Source organism: Garra rufa, chromosome 13 (assembly GCF_049309525.1).
Source record: "Garra rufa chromosome 13, GarRuf1.0, whole genome shotgun sequence".
Taxonomy (NCBI): Eukaryota; Metazoa; Chordata; class Actinopteri; order Cypriniformes; family Cyprinidae; genus Garra; species Garra rufa.
In genome coordinates this window covers 24375902-24391591 of record NC_133373.1, presented here as the reverse complement: position 1 = coordinate 24391591, position 15690 = coordinate 24375902, and positions in this window count along the sequence as shown.

Here is a 15690-nt window from a genome sequence, read left to right as displayed (position 1 = left end):
GGTGCGGGCGGGAGTGGTCATACATTTTGCGGGTGCGGGCGGGAGTGTGACACACACGTTGCGGGAGCGGGCGGTAATGGTCAGAAATTCGGCGGGCGGGAGCGGGATGAAGAAAACAGTCCCGTGCAGGGCTCTACATCACTGCTTAATTTATTTAAAAATAATAATAATAAAAAAAATTTTTTTTTCAGGAGTACTGTTGTGTGTTTTTCTGTTAAATCAATTCTGGAAAATATTCCTTAAATTATGTTTTAATAATAATTTTGTTATTAGTGGTATACTATCATTACATTATATTATATTTCTGTCACAGTTTCCGCATCACGGAAATCGTAGGGCCCTATAATTGTCTGATTACTCGATTATTGGTCAGATTAATCAACAGATTACCAAAATAATCGTTAGTGACAGCCCTATTTGGGTTATGGATGGTACAAACCCTCTCAGTAAAAAAAGATAATGCTCTTTAATTAGGGCCCTACAAAATCAGTTTATTTTTTTCCCCAAATTCCGTTTTATATTTTTCCCAATTTTGCTTTTTTCTGTTTTAATTTTTCTGGTTTCTGTTTTTTTTTTTTTTCACTCTAGACTCTCTTTTAATGGTTAAATTAAAAATATAAATAAAAAAAACATGTCTAATTAATTTAAATCATGAAATGTACACAATTTAACAGCAATTTTAATAAAAGTTTAACAAAAATAAATTTTAAGGCCCTATGAAATGCGTTTGATTTTATTTATTTTTTTTATTCTGTTTTATTTTTACCAAATTCAGTTTCTGGAATCCATTTTAATGTTTTCATTAAATTTTAAGAATCAAAAGCATCTCTAATTAATTGATTTTATAATTTCTTTTTCACCCCCAGAAATACTGTGTAGTGTATTTACATTTTTCTGGTAAATAAATTCTGGTAAAGATTCCTTAAAATAATGTTTTAATAATAAATATATTATCATTAGTAGTAGTACTATCATTCTAATATGTAATATATTTCTGTTACAGTTTCTTCAGTTTAAACTATACTTTTATTTTGTCGGGTTGCTGTAAAGTTCTGTTTGTATTTGATATGATGATGGTTTTTTTTTTTTTTTCAAAAGAAATGGTAAAATGCTCATGAAGTGATACTCTGAGCACTTCTAGAAATTGTGTTAATTTACTTGTATATCAAGGAGGTAGAGGCTGAAAACAACGGGAGCATCACATGTGCCTCAGTATGTGTAGTAAACGAAACTGCGTACTTGCTCCATTCATTCACACAGAGACCAGGGTTGCCAAGTCCACGGTTTTACCTGAAATTAGCCTACTTTTTACACTGTTCCCGGTTGTTGTTGAAGTGCGCTGGTTAAAGTGATCTCTCCAGAATGCAATTTTGATGGAGGGGGACCTCTGACGAAGGGGAAAACTGCAGATAAAATATGATTGGGCTAGTTTTGATTAGCGATTGGGCGGGTTTTGTGTCGCCGACCTGGCAACTCTGACAGAGACATGCAGAACATGCAGGATTCATATTTAAATAGTACTTCATATTTATATTTTTGTGCCTTAATATTCACAGACACTAGTCTAAATCGCATTTTGATTAAATATGCTGACCTACTTTTGATTTATTCATCCCAAATTTGACTATTTCCATGACATTCTGTGTTAAACGGTAAATTAAATTTTTAGGACTGGATTTGGCGATTACGATATGTTTTCCGCATCGCGGAAATCATAGAACCCTATTTAAATCATCACTGCTATAGCTATACGTTAATAGATGAGCATTTTTGCCCATTGCATTGTTTCTCACTTTATTTGTTTTTGCACTCTCACATAAATGCCCCCATAAAAAACAATCCAATCTGAGTTAACTCAAAACCAGTCTAATAACACAGGGCTATCTTTAGACTGATTAATTGCGTAGTCATTCAGGCAATTTGCAGACTGAAGTTGATTTCAAAAACAAGTAGATTTGCAAACCGCTAATGCTCAGTTGGTTTTTAAATAGCCAATTGCTCGTTTTGTTAGCTTGAAATGGTTCGCACACATTCAATAGCTTTTCTAAGTGTTATAAGTAGACAAGGCTCTATCCACATGACCATCTCAAAATGCATTGCTAATTCTAGGCTATAGTCTCAGCAGGGATTTCAGAAGCGCTTTCCAAAAAAGCTTTAATTTTTGACTGACTGGCTTTCTGATGGCATTGACAGGAGGCTCTCAGCGACCCATTTAAGGTTTTTGATAATGCATTAGCAGTCTGCCCTGCATCAGGCTTCACTGAGACTTCACGTGCCGCTGAGATGATAGTGAAGCCTTCACTCAGTCAAGCATACTTACACTCTGAGACACGCTGGGGCTCCCGGTCATCCTTCTCACTGCAGGCTGTGTCTTTCCTGATGTCTAAACTGTGATTATGAGGAACAGATTGTACTTGCTTACAGTGGTGCATAATCACATTTGTACTGTGCACAGGTGACTAGACAATGAAAGAAGGAATCATGTCCTTCACACTTAGATTCACTTTGATTAAATACAGAGCATTTATATTGATTTCTTCTGTTACCACAAGTCTGCATTTGTGCAAGCATTTAGATGTTGTATACCTGGCACACAGACAGATAGGCAAGAAGCAGCGCTCAGAGGTAGCTGGAAGGTGTATACAGGGGTGAAGTGCTTCGCTCAAAGGTGCAACGGGAGCAGTCAAAAGTCCCCACCCCCATACAAAGATGGACTCCATAGTAATTAGCCCATTTCCTTTACTTTAAAAGCCAGAAAGCCCCCTAGCACTTCTCTGCTTCACAGTAATGAGGTATCACGGTCACAATGACTCATCTTAATGAGAAGAAAATCATATGAACAACCTTCGACTCGCCCAGTAAAGGCCTCTTCGCTTTCTTTGTTTTCTAGATCTAGGCGTTTGTCCTAGGAAAGTGAACGCCTACCTGTATCTGGACTGGCATATCAGGTCACGCTCGGCACAGAAATACTTACAAAAGTCTCTCCGCAGGGAGGAGGAAGATCCAGTTTCAACCTCATTTTGGACACACTTTTAGTTGTCCATTGTGGTTGGAGCTTTTTTATTTATTTATTTTTTCCATAAATTGCTCTGCTTCTCTAGCACACAGACCAAAAAAGCTGCCATCCCAATTTTCCTTCTCTTTGGATCAAGCTCATAAACCGTGGACTTAGTGGACGCAGATGTCAAATACATTATCATGCTTGTCAGTCCCGTGTTGATCTAATTCTCTGTAGTTTTTAGGAATAGCCAAGGTCGTGCTCTATTTATACAGTCTTATGTACAACATAGCGCTCTTCAGAAACACCGTGCTGGAGGGTCTGATGTGTACGTCTGAATATATTCATTTGTCTCTTGTACAACAGGAGTTTTCCGCCAAGACTGATAGTCCAGTAATTACTTATTCATTTCGATCAGTGGTGCTTTACAAGCTTCAGCTGTCAGTGGTTCACAACAATGGAGGGCTAGGAGTGACTTGTAAAAATATAATGAGAATAGGGATAAATTAGCTATTTAATAATTCATAGATCAGTTATTAAAAGGACAAATTAGGGGGTAGTTCATTCAAAAAGGAAAATTCTGTCATTAATTACTCACTCTAATGACGTTCCAAATGATGAAATCCGACAGCTTTCAAAGCCCAGAAAGGTAGTCAGGACATTGTTAAAATAGTCCATGTAACATTTTTTTAAATAAAATTGTATTTACAATTTTTTGTTTGTTTGTTTGTTTGATTTATTAAATCGATCTATTTTAAGTGTTGCTCCTAGCCTTACAAACACAACAGACTGAAGTCATTTTATCAAAATGGAGCTTCTAAAGAAATGTATGAAGGCCAATTGACTAAATTTAGTCCAGCTGATTGTGGAAACTGCAGCTGAAAGCGTAGAGGTAATTACATAGAAAGGACACCATTCATTAAGGTAATTGTCTCTATTGCTTGCGTTTCTCAGTCTTGGTGTTCTGGTGCAGAATGTTAGGGTTGAAGGAGAAAAATGGATTTCGATGTCGAGTTCATATTGTGCGTTTCACATCTGGTTTAGATTTAGCTAGTGCAAAGGAATCCCACACAGGGTTCATTCAGCCCCGGTTTTGTTTAACATTAAGTTCGTTTACATGCACTTCAGAAGTTTGATTTTGGACTAAAGCAATCATTTTGTTTATTTAAAATGTCATGCACATGCTTTAGTCTGACTGAAATCCTACCAGCCAGTCTAGATAATGCAATTGTAGCTTCGTCCAGTCATTTAAATCCTTCAGATATTTTGCATTGTGTCATGTGTATTTGAACAGACAAATGAAGACTGTATCTTAACTATGCAAAACCCAGCCGTAGAGTGTTAATGAAATTGAGTGCATCAAATATTTGAATTTAGATAGAATATATATTTGCAAAAGCGGGTTTGTACCAGACGATACTGTATGTTGAAGGAAGCAGGTCTGTCACACACAAGGTCTGACTGACATGTAGGACTAACAATGTTCTAACCGCAGACAAGCTATCTTCCACCGTCATATCATGTGGCTCAGTCAAACATTTGTGTGATCCGGGAATTCCACACCATTCTCCCCCTCCTTTCCTTTTTCCTCCTCCTACATTCATTCATGCATCACTGAAAGGGTCATAGGCTGAGTCTACTGGGAGTGCGAGCTGATGAAAGGCCTTTTAAAAATTGAACAGTGGTGGACTCTTGCCAAGCAAGGGGACCGAAATTGTACGGTTTTTCACATTCCTGCTTTTACTTCATAATTTATTCTATCCCAGTGGCTTAAATCATTGAAAATATTTAGACACAATGGAAATTGAATTACGCAGCCCAATGTGGATTGCACTCTGTAACACAACAAATATTTAGACTAATTAATATTGACGATGATATTGCAGCAGAGTCATTCATGTTGTCAGCTGAAATGGCGAGGGCTGGTTTTAAAGTATTAACTATAATGCTTGAGTCAGTGAGGTGGTAGATTGCGTTATTGATCAGTTGGCCTCTCGTTCGGTCCTTCTGTTCTCATCTGTCCAAAAGTGTGGCACTGCCGTTTACCTCAATCAGCATGATTAGATAATCCCAACACCCTTTAGCTAGGACCAGCACTCTTCTTTGATGGCTCTGTACAAATGAGTGAAAAGATGGAAAAAAAATCTTAATAAAATATATATATATATTTTTTTTATTTTAAAATATTTTTTTTAAACTTACATTGTTATTAGGGCTGTCACTAATGATTATTTTAGTAATCAAGTAGTCAGTTGATTATTTTAATTATAATTGGATAATTATAATTATTTTTTGTTAATATAAATAGACCTAAGTGAACAAAAGCCTTTTAAAATACTTAATATAGATATGTAATAGTTGTGAGCAATAGAGCTAACGTACATTATGCATTATAACAAATTAATGGCAGCAATGGCCTAATGATTGTTTTTACACTTCACCCGCCGTGATCTAATCCTTGTTTAATATTGACTGAACAACATTTAATTCGAATGTCCACTTACTCTTTAATATTTGGCCATTTCTTTATGACAGAAGTGCTACAGCCACCAATTTCTTGAATGCACATCAAACTATGTAAAAAAAAAAAAAAAAAAGGTGAGGTTTTGAGCTTTTAATTTGAAATCACGATGAACAGTTACCATATCCTGTGTTGGCGTAGGTTTATAAATTATTTATCTTACAAATCTGATGAAATGGCGAACATTCCCAGATGAATGTTATAATATTCAGAGATATGGTTTGAGATGCTCCACACATGTAAATAATAACAGTTTGTGTGGAGCAGCATTTACTGTGAACTGAGCTGCTCTGAGACACATGTACATATTAAACTTGCATCACATATTTATTAAATTTATTTGTAGTGTTTGTGAATTCACAATAGCATTATGCTTTTTGATAGTGCTAGGCAACGAATAATCGTGATTAATCACATTTTAAATTAATTGCAATTTGTGTACCGTGAATATTTATAATGTGTGTGTGTGTGTGTGTGTGTGTGTGTGTGTGTGTATACATATAAATATACACACATGCATGTATATATTTTACGAAAAATGTTTATTTTATTAAATATATTTATATATAATATAAATTATATTGTATGAATATAAATATATACATGTAAATATTTTCAAAATATATACTGTATGTGCTTATATATATGTAATAAATATACACAATGCACACACGTATATTATATAAACCAAAACTTTTATTTTGGATGCAATTAATCATGATTAATCATTGCCCAGCACTACTTTTTGATTTTTAAATTGGTTTAATATATCATGCAGCCTTGGAAAATTGTCTAATAATGTGTTTCATGGATTCATGGAATGGGCCGCTTCCGGTATTTTGTTGGTTACTCAACAGAGTACTCTAATTAAATTGAGGAATCATGACAGCCCTAATTGTCATAATATGAATTTGTAGGCTTTACTCATGATTTACTGACACAAGTCATTGAAAAATTCAAAAAGCTGACAAGTGTTTTTTGTTTTTTTTATTTGGTTGTTTGTTTTGAATTGGTTAGGACACCAAAATGAGCATGACGATATGTCCGGCCCAAGTGCTTTATTCTGTTTTATTTATAGTAAAGTTATTTTGAACGTCATACTGTCATATGAGTTTGGAGAAATGAATGAAGTCAGCGTGGCATTTCCCTTTTGTGGTGGGAGAGAGACAGATAAAGATGCTTAGATGAATGGAAAAATAATCACAAGCAGGAAGCAGGCCAATTTGCCAATGAAAGCACAAAACATGCATAATTGTCCTTCTGCCATGTGTGTGTGATACCAAGAGGTTGCTAGAGTAAATAGTAAACCGTTGTCATGTCATTGGAACTGTTCTTATGATGATACCATTGAGAAAAGTCGGTCTTTGTCATGCAGGCTGTAATTATTTCAAGACAAAGGATTTTAAATATTTTATGCCCATAAACCTGAAACTGTGCATGATCTTGTAGAGCTAATCCCATGGAACCTGTCAAGTAATGCCCAGATCACGTTTCTCTCCAACACCAAAAAACTGCCTTTTTTGCATATTGTGACTTTTTTCATCATTTTCAGGACAGTAAAACAGATTTACTCCTAATTCTTAGTTCTGCAGTGTGTACAGTTTTGTTTTCTCATGATTTTTACGATGTTTCTTATTTACCTAATTTATTTACCTAAATGATCCACAGCTGTGTTTTTTGTTTAGTGATAGTTGTTAATTAGTCCCTTGTTTGTCCTGAACAGTTAAACTGCCCGCTGTTCTTCAGAAAAATGCTTCAGGTTCCACAAATTCTTTGTTTGTTTCAGCATTTTTGTGATTTTTAACCCTTTCTAACAATGACTATATGATTTTGAGATCCATCTTTTGACACTGAGGACAACTGAGGGACTATGTTGCATATGCAACTATTACAGAAGATTCAAATGCTCACTGATGCTTCAGAAGGAAACAATTCATTAAGAGCTTTTGAATGTGAAAACTTTGAATTTGAAGATCAGGGTAATTTTACTTATTTTGTCTTCTGGAAACATAAGTATCTTCTGTGGCTTCTGAAGGGTAGTACTAAATAAAAAAGATATTTAAGCAAAATAAGGAAAATGTACACATCTCTGTTCTGTTCAAAAGTTTTCACCCCTGGCTCTTAATGCATAATTTTTCTTTCTGGAGCATCAGTGAGTGTTTGAACCTTCTGTAATAGTTGCATATGAGTCCCTCAGTTGTCCTCAGTGTGAAAAGATCGATCTCAAAATCATACAGTCATTGTTGGAAAGGGTTCAAATACACAAAAATGCTGAAAAACCAAAGAATTTGTGAGACCTTACAGATTTTTCTGAAGAACAGCTGGTAGTTTAACTGTTCAGGATAAACGAGGGATTCATGAACAATTATCACAAATTAAAATGTTTATAATACATTATGTATTTTAATAGTTTTGTTGAATAAAACCATGTAATTACTTGCTTTTAATACTTTATTTAATCTAATTATTTGCTATATGTATTTTAAGTAATTTTAAAGGCTGTTGTTTACTTAGGTCTATTTTTATTACGACAAAAAAAAAGGAATTATAATAACCGATCAGAATTACTCGATTACCAAAATAATCATTAGTGACAGCCCTACTGTTAATAACCTTTGTGGTTAAAAAAATAAATAAAAATAATAATATTTTAGAAGCAATATCACAAATACCTAATTTATATATTCATGGTTTATTTTATTTATTTTTCTATTCAAGCAAAGGACTTGAGGTTGGAGTTGGAGGCAAATTCATTTTAATTATCGTGAAAATCCTAAAAAAAATTTTTTTGTTGTTCTTTCAATTTCTGTTCAGATTTTTTTATTCTTTGTCTTTTGATTTTGGGAGTGAAATATGACTTGGACACCTCTTCGTAGGGCTGGGCGATATGGCAAAAATGTAATCTCGATCATTTTTTCCCATATTGAACGATAACGATATATATTTCGATATAAGCTCTTGATGTTGCCAGCCTTAAAATAGTATCCCAACAATGACTAATGCCACAAAAATTAGAGGGTTCATTAAATTACATTTTAAAGTATAGTTTATTAACAAAAACAGATTACAGTTTTGGCATTAAAAATTAAAACAACTTACTAAAATAAATTAAAAAATAAAAGTTGTGACAGAGTATGGTAAATGAGAGTAAATGTACAAAATGTAAACATAAAATTATTGTAAAAACATAATTTGTAACACAATTTATTTATTTATTTATTTATTATTAACACAATTGTTTATTTTCTCTATTATAGGTTGAGCTATTTAAATTAGAGGCAACCACAGCATTTTGAAACAATCTACAGTATAAATGACAAAAAATTATGACACCGTTCTTTCTTAATCGTATTAAGTGCAGACAATTCAGCCATAATCAAAGTAGGCTACTCTCTAAATATTCAAAGTGCTAAAATAGAGACCGAATATTTCAAGCATGATACAGAGCTATAGACATACACAACCTAACCTACCCATACTAATAACAGCCTAGATATGTCATGTAGCCTAATTTGCGTGCATTGGGGAGTCACTCTCTATACAAGGGGGATTAAAATTGCTTTTGAATGCACGTGCGTGTTTTGCTTTCGGTTTCATTTTTAACAATCGCGCCAAACTCTAAACTGAGCTGAGAGTCACTTTTCAGATAGCCAAACCACTTATATAACGGAATTCGTGCTACTTTTTTTGTCGACAATTTCAACATCTTTGGATAATAACTCGAGGTTAGATTCACTTTCGTCGCTGCTTCCACTCTTTTTTTTGTTGTTGTTGTCCTGGTGTTAAGTTTGCTTCGCAAAGTGCGGTAGGAAATGAACTTTGTACTTTGACGTGCACGCACGCTGCACGCTGATTGGATGTTATCGCATGTTTCTGTTGTGTGATTGGCTCTTAGATTAATCCATATTGAGCAAAAAATGTCTAGAGCTTATCATCGTTATTAATAGGGATGCTCATATTGACCGTTTAACCGTTAACCGACAGTAAACCGATTATTACTATCAGTTAAACGGTTTAAAAGGGTTTTTTTCTATTCTTTTTTTTTTTTACGTTTGCTGCATGGTGAAAGAAATAATGCTGTTTGTAAGTTATCTGTTTACTCACGCGTGCGTTTCGACATGTGCAGTGTGGCTGTACAGGCATTTCGCTTCACCTTTACTTAGTAAACAGATGTAGTATATGCAACTCAATGTCAAGTGGCGTTATTGGGTTATCCGTGAGTGAATGTATTCAAATTCTGAATGAATTATAGTCTAGAAAGTGCGCAATAGGCGCTCCCGTTACAATCACTGGAAAGCTATCACTCATCCTAGAGTAGTTCATCGCAATCTCATAAAGTTATTAAAAAGTAGTAAAATAACCTTTACACTGCACAATTAATCTCTTATTTATATAATGCCAACACTTTCTTTGTTTTAATAAGAGAGTTCGCGAAAGTGTAGAAATCAGCAAAACTGAAACCGGCACTTTGGTTGGTGAGTGGATTGTAACATAGCCTCCTCTGATTGGCCACAGTGATAATCAAATCAACATACATGTCTGTGATTGGCTATTGCTGAACGCTGTAAAACACGCGCTTCTCCACACGCATATGACAGTGGATGGAAGTCCCAAACCGCAAATTGAAAGGGTTTTTGTGATGGTGTTTTTTTTCACGAATCTAAGAGTTAACAGGCAGCGGTCCTGCCTATCCATACAGCATGTGGACATGTTAAAAACTAGGCACACTGAGGTATTGGCTGGCCTGCTATATATTTTTATGTCCGACGAGAAGAATAAGACCGGTACAGTTCTTCAAAGCGCATAAAAGGATTCAGTGTGTTTTAGTTTTGTCATCTTAATTAGGTAGTTATTTAATTTATACATATTTAGTGTAGGCCTATTTATATTATATTATTCTTTTTTTTTTTTTCATTCAGATTTTCTCTGTTCTCAGAACCGCTGCTGATGCGTGATAATTTAAGTATATGTCAATACAGTTTTTGTTGTTGCTCTGTATGCTGCTGTTTGCACGTTAAAATAAAACATTTGCTTGTATTTTTAATGTATCATCACAGATACTCGTGCATTCTATTTTTATTTTAAACTAATTTATTATTCTAATTTTATCAGTTAACGGTTAATGTTCGGATAACGAGCAGTGGTTGTCGGTCAGGAAAATTAACCGAAATGAGCATCCCTAGTTATTAACATAAATTTTATCGCGATTCGATATGATATCATTTATCATATCATTTACCAGCCCTACCTCTTCGTGAGATTCACCCAGTTACATGTCATCACATTTCCATCAAGGACCGACCAATAAACCACTGATGCTTTGCCTGCGAACAGATCTGCATTATTTAGGACAGTGAATGAATGAACGCAAAGAATGATGACAGGGGAAAGCTTTGGCTTATGTGTTTGTCAATTCTCTCCCTGACCGCTGTGACCCAAGCATAATGAACATCATCATCAGTCAAGATAAATCCATATTAATTACTTTGAAATTCATGCCTAAGACAGTTCTCATATACCCTGTTTATTAACTTGGGAATTTCAAGATGATTTTGTGCTTTCACTTTACTACCTAAGTCTGTTAGGCCTTTTATTAAAAAAAGGGCATGTTTTGAATCTGTTGTCCAACACTCTTTTTTTTTTTTTTCTTTTTCTTGCTTAGCAACAAATCAGACTTGCCAATCCTGGCATCTCTAAAAGGCTACTGGAACATGGCCAATCTCCTTAGAAAACATCTCATTGTCCTGTGCTGGCCTGACCTTTTAGGATCTAATTAGATGTTTTATGAAATTGTATTTGCTGAATCTCACATTTTGAGGGCGGGTTGTGGGTCGAGTGTTGTGTGAAGCATTCCTCAAGCTCCCTGCGGAAAAGGGCGAGCCTTGCCTGTCAAGATGGCGTGTCTCCTGATGAAATGTCATGCCTCCTCATCATCAAAAGGAACACTTTGGGGTGACATGCTGTCTGTCCTTCAAGGGTGCTGGTCTCCTTATGTTTCACTCAATGAATTTTGTTGGACGTGACGGATTAAAAGTCGATCGCGTGGCGTTTTCACTCTGTTTCTCTTCTTCGCCCGGCTCTGATGCTTAACTCCCAGTGGAATTCCAGTAGAAAAGCAGGACAGGGTGGACCAGACGACCTGCAGCTGGCCTGGTGTGGCTTGGCTCTGTCCACGCTCATTAGTTTCACACGAGCCAGACCGCCACCGCTCACAGGAAACTGCCACGGGGTGCCTGTGACCCCTCCCCGCCCCCCATCTCTGTCTCCCCACCTCAGAGAGAACTACAGACACCCTGGAACAGAGAGCCCTTTATACCAGTGATTTTCAATGGACATTGCTTATGCTCAGTGGTCTGGTAAAGTGTTGTACCCCAAACACATTTAACTTTCTCTCTCACAGTCTCCTTACTCCCATGCTTCCATGTAAAGTGGATGTCATTGGCATCCATGTGTGGCAGCTGAATTTGGGTGCGTGTTTATGTTGAAATCAGATGGGATATAACTGTTCCTGTCCAAATGCAACAGAATGAAAATGGCAGAAAGAACATTGGGAATACATTCTACAATGTCTGTTTGTTGTTACTGGGTCGTGGATATGCAGCTATGTGATTTGGAAGAGTACAGTGACGTAAGAGTTTGCGCCAACTCGGTTCAAAGAAATAGTGTGGGTTCAATAAAAAACAAAATGCATTTGCAACAGCATTTGTTGTCTGCATAATGTGTATTATTGCACATTTCTTGTCTTCATTTTTTTTGGTAAAAGAAGTTAATTTTATCCTGCTAGGTTGCATTTAATTAGAGTTTCAAAGACATAATATTTCAATAGATTTCTGTTTGAAATAAATACTGATGAATATAAAAATTACCAAAGTTTCCACAAGCTTTGACATCATAGGAATAAATTACATTAGCTATTTAAAATTTGAATAATATTTTGCAATATTACTCTTACTAAAAATCTTACCAACATTTTGTATAAAAGATGTAAATTTAACAACTATGCTAGTTTTGTTAAATTTAAATCTTTTGATTTTAGGTGTTTCAAATTAGATTCATACAAAAGTTTAGTAAGTGATTCTGCTGTTATGTTTTCTGGATTCATTTTTTTTTTCTGGACTCATGTTTAATTAATGGGAACTTACACAATTCAGCAGCAATTTATAAAAAGTTTAAAATGTATATATTTTGGGGGGCCCAAGAAATTTGCTTTTTTATTTATTTATTTTATTAAATTCAGTTTTATTTTTACTAAACTCTGTTTTCCATTTCAATGATTTAATTCCATTAAATGATTTTAGCCTGTAATTGATTTTATATAAAAAAAAATGGAATGTAGTATTAATTTATTTAACAGTAGATCCCTATGAGGGTTTTTTTCTCTCTCTGGAAAATAAAGTAAGACAGAAAACATTAATTTACCTTTTTTCAAAATTCAAATTAAATTTAAACAAACCCTTCTTTTTTGGCAGACACAGTGCTGCACAACAGAGGATGATGATGATGTTATTAGTAGTACTATTATAACATTGAGTAATATATTTCTTTTACAATTTCTTCAAGTTAGACCAAACTTTTATTGTGATGGGTTGCTGTGAAGACCTTTAAATTTCTTTTTGCATAGCCTATGATATGACGATAGTTTTTCATAAAATGAAATTGTGAAATGCTCATGAAGTGACTCAATTCTACAGATTGTTCATGTGTTCACCAGTGTTGGGCATGTTACTTTGTTATAGTTACTACTAGTAGGCATGGGCCGGTATAAGATTCTGACGGTATGATAACCTTGGATAAAAATATCATGGTTTCACGGTATCACAGTATTGTAATTACTGCTCTACAATGTTATATTTAAATGTCTGGGTAAAAAAAAAAAAAAACTTTTTAACATAATAATATTTCGCATGCCGAAAACAAATATTCTCTAATAAAGTAATCTGCATGTTTCCAATGACGCAGACATGTAGGTAAACGCCCACATCACATCCGTTAAAAAAAACATTCAAGTTCATCTCGGCTACTTTTTGTTTCTGACGCACTGAGAGGAATAAGCCTGAATTTACCTCAGATGAAGAATGCAATGCCAAAATTTTATTTTCAACGCTGCATTTTATTGTCAGTAATGGTTATAAGAGGGAAACAGTAATTTGTTTGATTACTCGTTACTGAAAAAAGTAATATCGTTATTTATAACACCGTTATTCACATCCCTGGTGTTCATGTTATGTTCATGTGTTCAAGTTATTTATGGCTTAATATTAGAGATGCACCAATTGATCGGCTAGTGATCAGAATCAGACGATTTTTCGCATGATAGGCCCGGATCGGTGACCGGCCGGTCAGTTTCTCCTCTTGCTGGTTCCTAGCCGATCCCTTTATTGCCAGCGGCGCATGCAATTACGTCACAGCCACGCGCGCGCACTCACAGTCGCGTGTAAACGTGTCTTTGGTGTGAGTGAAGTTGACACAAAGATCGCAGTTTGTAACATTTATAAGGCCACTCAGTTGAACCATGCGGTTGTTTAGCTTGGCTGGACATGTGGTAGATCGCGCCCCCGCTTTGCATATTTTGCATGTCTCTGTTAGTTAACACACCTGATTCAGATAACCCGCTCGTTAGAAGTAAGCTCCGTGAATGAACTGTGTTCCAATTGACATGGTCCCTGCGCAGTGTTCATTGCTCCCTACTCCCTGAGCAGGGGATATCCGTTGACGTACTACACTTTCATTCATTCACATATATGCGCTACGCCACCGCATACAGCGTCTTCACACACTAATAGTTTGAAGCCAGCTTATATGTTCCATTTGAAGGTAAAGCGACGTGAATTTAATTTGTATTTATTTACAGATGCATTTATGTTACACTTCTCTAGTAAGTTTCATCTGTGTATGAAGACGCTGTATGCGGTGGCGTAGCGCAAATATGTGAATTAATGTTACGAAGTGTAGTACCGCTGGATTAACTGATGACAAGGCAGAAATGCTTCTCTTTATCAAGAAAAATTTGCCATTAATGCTCAAGTAATAGCATTTAGTATGAGCATTGTTATTTCTATCTGTTTGAAGACACAGTGCACTTTGTTATTAAAGTTATTGTTGTGAGATGATCCTGTAATTAATGTTAAAAAAAATCCATATAAAATTAATTGAAGAAAAGTAGATTTTTGTATGCCTGCTTTGTTACTTCTATTTCATTCCGTTTCGTTTATTATGTTTTAAGGCTCAGAGCACTTTATTTAGTTAAAATTGAGAAAAATTAAGAGAAGATGCTGTAATGTTTATACATTTCTTTTATTATAAAATAAAAAAATTACATAGAGGAAAATATTTTTGCTAGTATAACTATACTATGTTAGTTACAGGAACTAATTTTATGCCTTTTTCGAAGGCACAAATCACTTAATTTTGTTGTTAAAGTTATTTTGCTGTAAGAAGATCCTGTAATGTTTAAACATTTATTTTATTATAAAATAAATTTAATTAAAGAAAATATTTCTGTATAGGCCTATGCTTTCATTACAGTTCTTAAAAAAATAAAATCGTAATCGGCGGAAATCGGTATTGGCAGGTCACACTTACTGAAAAATCGGAATCGGCCAAGAAAATTGCAATCGGTGCATCTCTACTTAATATTGACAGACACTAGTCCATATCAGATTTTGATTTGAGTTTATTGACCACCTTTTAAATTCTCATCCAAAAATTGACAAATTCTGTGACTTTATACAGTAAATTCCATTTTTATGACTGGTTTCTGCAGTTTCATCTGCATTTTCCACTTTGCAGAAATCATAGGCCCCTACATCCTATATCTATACTAGGGCTGCACGATTAATCGTTTTTAAACCGAAATCGCGATTTGAAAGGGTGCGATTTTCAAATCGCAAGAGCTGCGATTATTTCGATTTATTATCAAATGTGGTAACAAGCATTTAAGTCGTTTCTGACAGGTCGCTTCATGTGCACATTACGTCTTCATGCTTATATTACGTTTGATGCAGAGTTTAACCAATAGGGGGCATTTTAACACTGCATGTAGAGACATGCACAGGACGTATTTTTCAGTCCCGCGTCCGCAGAAATATGTTTATCTCGTTCAGTTCCCGCCTCGACATTCATGTTTTGTCCCGCTCCTGCCCACATAAAAGTAACCTATATAGTTTTTCTC